This window comes from Uranotaenia lowii, unplaced genomic scaffold (assembly GCF_029784155.1).
Source record: "Uranotaenia lowii strain MFRU-FL unplaced genomic scaffold, ASM2978415v1 HiC_scaffold_78, whole genome shotgun sequence".
NCBI lineage: Eukaryota > Metazoa > Arthropoda > Insecta > Diptera > Culicidae > Uranotaenia > Uranotaenia lowii.
This window is the reverse complement of record NW_026598733.1, coordinates 80,254-87,603: the sequence shown is the minus strand read 5'-3', so window position 1 is coordinate 87,603 and position 7,350 is coordinate 80,254.

The window sequence follows — 7,350 nt, the reverse complement described above, 5'->3', positions numbered from 1 at the left end:
TTGCTCTGACGCATGGTGGACTAGTTTTTTTTTGTGATGGTCCCACAGGCCCATTTGGGTCCTTTTTCATGTTATATGCATCTTTAGAAGTGGGAGGGACAGTTTATCCTTAAGATAATATGAATGTTCACTTATTTTATCTATTTTGTACGACTTATTCGTCTTACTCCCGCCTATGTCCATCACCGTACAATGTTCTATCTGATGCTACGTCAGATCTTCATCCCTATTAAATAATCCTTTTTAGAATAAGTTCTTTTTTAAATGGTCTGTTTTATGTAATTTAATGTAAGCTTCTTAAAAATATCCAAATTTGAACTTTCTTTAATGTTTCGTGGTAGGCTGTTATACATTTTCAGTCCGTTGTAAAACACAGAAAGTGTGGTAATCTCTCATTTCGTACATGGTAATCTGAAATCGTGAGCTCACCTTGTATTGTATCCGTTTATGTCAATTCCGTAATGCAGGCCGCCCAATAAACAAGATGGAAGCATTCCTTTCTTCATTTTGTAGATAAAAATCAAACTGTTGTAAGCAAACCTCTGTTTAACTGACAACCATTGCAACATATCAAGCATAAGAGCACTATCCAACATGTTTATCGGTCGATAGAGTGTTGCCTTTCGTGCCTTTCTCTGTTTTTTGATAGGAACTTCTTGTAGTTTGTGGTCCGTAAAGAAAGAACGCAGTTACATAAATTAACAAGAGCTTTTTATTTGGGGTCTTTACAGTTTGGAGTTTGGAATTGAACTGACTAACTAAAGTGAAAAAATTCAAGCTACAGATTGCCGATTGCTTAGATCTCAACACCCCCTCTCAAACGGTCAATCCTAAGGAACTTCGGAGTTGAGAGAACCGAACGGAATCCAGGGCCTTGGTGAAGATATCTGCATGTTGATCTTGCGTTCGAACTGGTTTGATACAGATGACACCGCTTGCGACATGGTCCCGGATGAAGTGATGCTTCACATCGATGTGCTTCGTTCTTCGGGTCTCACAATTCTTTGCCATGAACATACACCCCTGGTTGTCCTCGAAAATTGTAACAGGACCGCCAGGTTCTCGCAAATCTTCCAGTATGCCTCGGAGCCAAAGAGCCTCGGCTACCGCATTACTCAAGGCAACGTATTCTGCTTCACTGCTTGAAGTGGCCACCGTTGTTTGCTTCTTGCTGCACCATGCTACGACGCAACCGAAAACTTTGAAAAAGTAACCGCTGATAGATTTCCGGTCTTCGGAGTCGGATGCCCAATCTGCGTCAACGTATCCAATCAACGGGGGACTTGAAGATGAACGTTTGAACTGCAACTTCCATGTTCGTGTACCTTGGAGGTAACGGACGACACGCTTCAGATGCTTGAAGTGGACTGTGGTTGGGTGTTGTTGGTAACGGGCCAAATAACCAACCGAGTAACAGATGTCTGGACGGACACACAACATGATGTACATCAAACTACCCAGCAGTTCCCTGTACGGCTCCTGTGTTTCGGATCCATTTCGATCTAGGGAAAGACCTTTCTCCATCGGCGTCTTAACAGGATTGCAATTCTCCATACGGAACCGCTGGAGGACTTTGGAAAGGTTCACCTCCTGCGATAATTCCAGTGTGCCTTTTTGCTGGTCATAATCCACCTTCATACCCAGGAAGTTTTGCAGCAATCCACAGTCGGTCATAGAAAATTTCGATGCCAACTGAAGTTTTAATTTCTTGATTGACGCTCCCTTTCTGCCAGCGATAAGCAAATCATCCACGTACAGAATTATGATCAGCTCATCGCCCTCGTCCATCTTGGTATACAGGCAATAGTCATGCCTGGAGCGAAGAAAACCCATGTCGATGATAACCTTGTTGAATTTCTCGTTCCAGCACCGGGGGGACTGTTTAAGTCCGTAGAGAGACTTCAGCAGCTTGCAGACTTGACCTGGTCTTGCTTCCACGCCTTCAGGTACCGCCATGAAAATCTGTTCGGTGAGATTTCCATGTAAAAACGCCGTTTGTACATCCATGGTATGAAATTGAAAACCATGGTGTACACCAACCGCCAGAACAACACGAATGGTGGCCAGCTTCGCCACAGGTGCGAATGTTTCCTCGTAGTCCAGTCCTGCTTTCTGAAGATAGCCCTTGGCAACCAATCGCGCTTTGTATCGGACCGGCCTGCCACCAGAATCTAGCTTGATGCGGAAAACCCACTTGGAATGGAGTGGTTTTACGCCCTTCGGACACGACGTCAGCTGCCATACTTGGTTGGTTTCCATCGAACGGAGCTCATCCTTGACAGCTTGGAACCACATCTTCGAATCATCTCGGCCTTCGATTTCAGCATACTTAGTCGGTGTATCTGGGAGAAAAGAACAACCGGTAGTTGCCTCGTAACTAAGGAAGTAATCACGAAACTTACCGGGGAGCGAGCGCTCCCTTTCGCTGTGCCTCACCGACGTTTGTCCCAGGGACTCGTGGCGTTCTGGGTGCGAGGGGAGCGCAGAAGGTTCTTCGATGTCTTCCTCTTCGGCTTGTTGAAAGTCTTCATCACCACTCGTTTCGTCACCGACTTCAGTCACCTCGTCGCAGCAAGCTTCATTTTCTTCTTGCCGATCAACTAAGGACGAGTCGATTTCCTCAGTTTCCCCCTCTGGCTCGTACATAGTTGAAACTGTTGTAGGAAAAACTTGTTCGGGCTTGCTTTCATCTTCAACCGCATACGGAAATGACTGCTCATCGAAAACAACGTCTCTGGCGACCAAGAACTTGCGCTTCTGCTTGTCCCAGAGTCGGTAACCATTTGCTTCGTAGCCCACGAAAACGACTTGACGACTTCGAGGATCTAGCTTCTGCCTTTGCTGGTTAGGAATCCATGCGAAACTTTTGCATCCAAAAATTCGTATCTTCTCCAACGAAGGTTTCTTTCCGAACCAAATTTCCGCCGGGGTTACGTTAGTTGCCAGCGCTCTCGTAGGACTTCGGTTTATCAAATATACGGCTGTTTTCGCTGCTTCGGCCCACATCTGTTTTGGCATGGATGATTGAATTAACATTGCACGTACCTTTTCTACTACAGTCCTGTTGAATCGCTCTGCAACGCCATTCTGTTGAGGCGTATAAGCGACCGTCGCCTCGATTTGGATTCCCTTGGACTTGTACCACGTTCGTTGTTGGTTCGAACAATATTCACGACCTTGATCCACCGTAAGCTTTGAGATTTTCGTTCCCCATTGTGCTGTAACTTGGGCCTCAAACTCCTTAAATTTGTCGAAGACATCCGATTTCCTCTTCAACGGAAAAACCATCGCAAAGTGGGAAAAATCATCGATGAAAGATACCAAGTAACGAGCACCATCCACTGCTACAGGATTCATTGGCCCGCATACATCCGAGTGTATTCTTTCCAGCGGTCTGGTGGCGCGAGGACGAGTACCGCTGAATGGATCCCGACACTGCTTCGCAAGCACACACACATCACAAAGGCGATTCTTTCCGGGCTTGACCTTTATTCCATCAGCCATCTCGTGCTTCACCAATCGTTGGATTCCGTCGCTGCTAAGATGGCCCAACCTACGATGCCACAAATCCTCGCTCGCTGCTTGACACAGATTTGCCACCGGTCTATCCGATTCGATTTCCATTTCGTATAGGCTGCCTCTCAAAACTGCTGTTGCCACAATGGTCTCGTGCCTCTTCATCACCGCTTGATTGCCACGGAAGGTGACAGTTATCCCTGCTTTGGCCAATTTTTTGACAGACAAAAGATTCTCACGCAGCTCCGGGATGTAAAGGACGTCACGCATTTCTATTTGTACGCCTTTGTTGCTTCGACCCTCGATGATCCCTTTCGTTTTGGAGACCAAAGACTGCCCATCTTTGGCGACGTTGATGATTATGGGATCCGTTAGGCTGGCGCTTGTCTTGAACCATCTGCAATCGTTGATAAGATGGTCACTCGAACCAGAATCGAGTTTGAACATCAACCGCCCGTTTGATGATTCTACTCTGCCCCGCCTAGCCAAAAAAGAAATGGCTTTGGAGCAGCCAGCAGCCGCATTCGCTTCTCTGGAGGGGCAATCCTTCTTCATATGCCCCTTCTTTCCGCATTTGTAGCAGGTTCCAGTGAAATTTGGTTTCGGCTTGGTTTTAAATTTCAACTTTTTCCCAGAGAAGGCTGTAGAATTTTCCTCGGTTGCTTGGTGACGTGCTTTTTCCTTAACTTCCTGGCCTAACAACCGTTGCTTGGCAACTTCCAGCGTAAGTTGATCGTCATCAAGGTTTTCCAGTGCCGTCACTAATGGATCATAAGCCTCGGGAAGGGTTCCAAACAGCATGATGACTTTGTCCGCTTCGGTTAACGTCCCTCCGGCCACTTGCAACTGCCGGACAAGATCCTCGTAGGCGACCAGGTGCGAGCGCATTGAATCACCTCCTCGCATTTTGAGACTTCCAATCTGCTTCCTTACCAGGTTCTGCGTGGCCAGTGACTTCTTCGCGTAAGTGTTTGCCAATCCCTGCCACATCGTTCGCGCCGTTGGTTTCTCCCGGACGATTTCGAGACAATCGTCCCCGAGGAAGCCAATTATGTAGCTTCTCGCCTTCCGGTCTTCCTGGGCAAACCTTCTTGCCTCAGCCGGTTCCGCCGGCGCTTCCAGCTCCAACACGTGATCGACGCCCATCGCTTCCAGGAAAGCTCGAACACGAAAGCTCCAATTATGGAATCCGGGACCTCCGGTATATTGGGGGATACCGTGAGCCGGATTGTTCGGGGTGCCCATAACCTCTTGTAGTTTGTGGTCCGTAAAGAAAGAACGCAGTTACATAAATTAACAAGAGCTTTTTATTTGGGGTCTTTACAGTTTGGAGTTTGGAATTGAACTGACTAACTAAAGTGAAAAAATTCAAGCTACAGATTGCCGATTGCTTAGATCTCAACAGAACTACAGTTGAATACTTCCAAGTATCATGTACAATCCCTGTTAAAAGACTTCTGTTAATAACATCTCGTAACGGATTCGCTAGTATCTTCAAAAACTCTTAGAGAAACATATTCAATACCCGCCGTGGGTTTCGTACTGTTCATTTCGTACATTTCTTTGAACTCTTGGCTTTTATTGTATCAAATGTGCGAAAGTCTCCGCCATTGTGAGTGATCTGATTCAGGCAGACAATAGAGCTTGTCGGAATGTTGTCATGAATTTCCATGACACTATCAATAAAGAAGTCATTGAACTTCTCTGCAATTTCAGATTCATCTGTGATTTCAGCTCTGCTAAACGATATCGATTCAGATTTGGCATCACTTGGATCCGTTAAACGCTTTATCGACGTTCACAGTAACTTTCCATTAATTTTGCTGCTCTCCAACTCATCTTGAACAGATCGGTTTTTTACTTCTTTGATTTTACGCGAGTATTCATTCCTTACAACTCTGTAATTACGCCTACTTTGTTCGCATGTAGTTCTTAAAAAAATCTTTATAAAGCTTATCTCTTTGTCTTTTTCTTTCTCACTAAGACCTCCAGAGTACCAGTTAGTATCTGAACCAGTACCATTTAGTACCAGTTTTTGACGAACACTGAAACAAGTGGAAATATTAACTTTTACACGACGAATTGTAATTGTCCAACAGAAGGGAGGACAAAGTGTTTCAATTTCAATTCACCTTATCTCATGAATCATCAAGAAAAAATCATCTTTTAACCTTCTGATTTACTTTCTATAATCTCATATCAAGTAAGGTTATGTGCTACCGCTCAGGTTTATGTTAGTTTAAAAGTATGCTTCCAAAAATTTCAGTACCCACCCAAATTTATGCGCTTAAATATAGGGTACTTACGACTTGTTTGTTGTGGCTGGTTTTGGTCTTCGTCTATGATGTTTTCAAGGTTTTCTCCGCTCAATTCGGAGATATTTTTGGAAACTACGGTGTCGGTTGATGATTCCGCCCGGTTTCGAACCCAGATGTTGTTCTGGGATTCGGAATCGGAGTGGTGCGATTGAAGATGTTTTGGAAAATGACGTACTTCGACAGCTTGGCGACTTTTCTCGCAGGTTTAACGAAAACCGTAAGACATTATTTTGTGCCCGTTTCCATCCCACAAACTTTTACCTTAGCGACGAGTTTTTCTGTCCACAACCTGTCGTACGATCCTAAAATTTAGGCAAAATCGATAACCAATCCCTCTCCCATAAAACGCACTTCACGTTTACTTTCTTCAACTCGCGAAAATTACCCACACACTTGACTCTATTCATGATGTCAAACCGAATGAACGAACTATTCCAGGTGTTCAGAAAATTGCAGCCATCAATTCATTCTTATACCGGAACTGGAAAAAATGTAAAATAGACTGGGCAGGACCAAACTGATACTTTCCCGGCACACATGTCAGGAGGTCATTCCCGGTCTGGATTTTCTGGAGGAAGTTGCGGCCACGACACTTCAGAATCTTCACGTTTTTGAAGAAAACTCATACGGCGAATATGATCCAAACGGGAGAATTCAAGATTTCGAGGCCTTCCTGAAAAGAGAATTTGTTGAACTATAAATGAATATACATGTCACTTAACGCTATGGTTTCAATTCATGTATCACTTCCATGTCAAATGTTCCTCATTCCGAAGTCGTTTCGTTTGAGAGTTGCGAGTAGTGTGAAGTAGTATAGGGTGAATATCATGTTTTGTGTACAATATTTACAGCTTATCTCTTCCCTGTCGAATCGCCTAAGATGAAAGTGTGTCGGAACACATAGAGTGAGCGATATGGACCAATTTAAGAAACTTGTTTCCGAAATTTTATGGAACAGATGCGAGATTCTTTTGAAAAACGTTAGCTTCGTTCAACCGTTGATAAAAATCGGTTTCAACTGGTTTTTGTCAACTAATAGATGTTCAACGAGCCAATATTTTGGTCGAAACAAGTCAGGTCGTTGTTCAATGGAGCAAGTTGAAATCAGTCGAAATTAATCCAGCTCGGCAGCAGGATTCGTTTCGACCTGGTAGAAATCGGTCGAAATCAATTGGAAAGAGACAGGTGATTTCGACTAGGTTTCATTGAACAGACTAGTTGTAAATCAGACTGACTCTTTTGCCACTTTTTTACAACTCATTACTGCAACTGAACACTGAAATGTCAGTTTTTCAAAACGGAGTTTGTCTCGAAAAGGCCTACATTTCCTACCAAAAAAACAATGTCAAATGTCAAAAAGTAGCACTTTTCGACACTGTTTGATTTGGAAGGTGTAGTATCCACGTTTCGACGTGATTAGCGAAACCCCATTTGGGAACTAAGTCGACAATCGACTTAGTAAAAGAGCTGTGCTTATATATTTGTACAAAGATGATAAGAATAAACGAATGAGTCC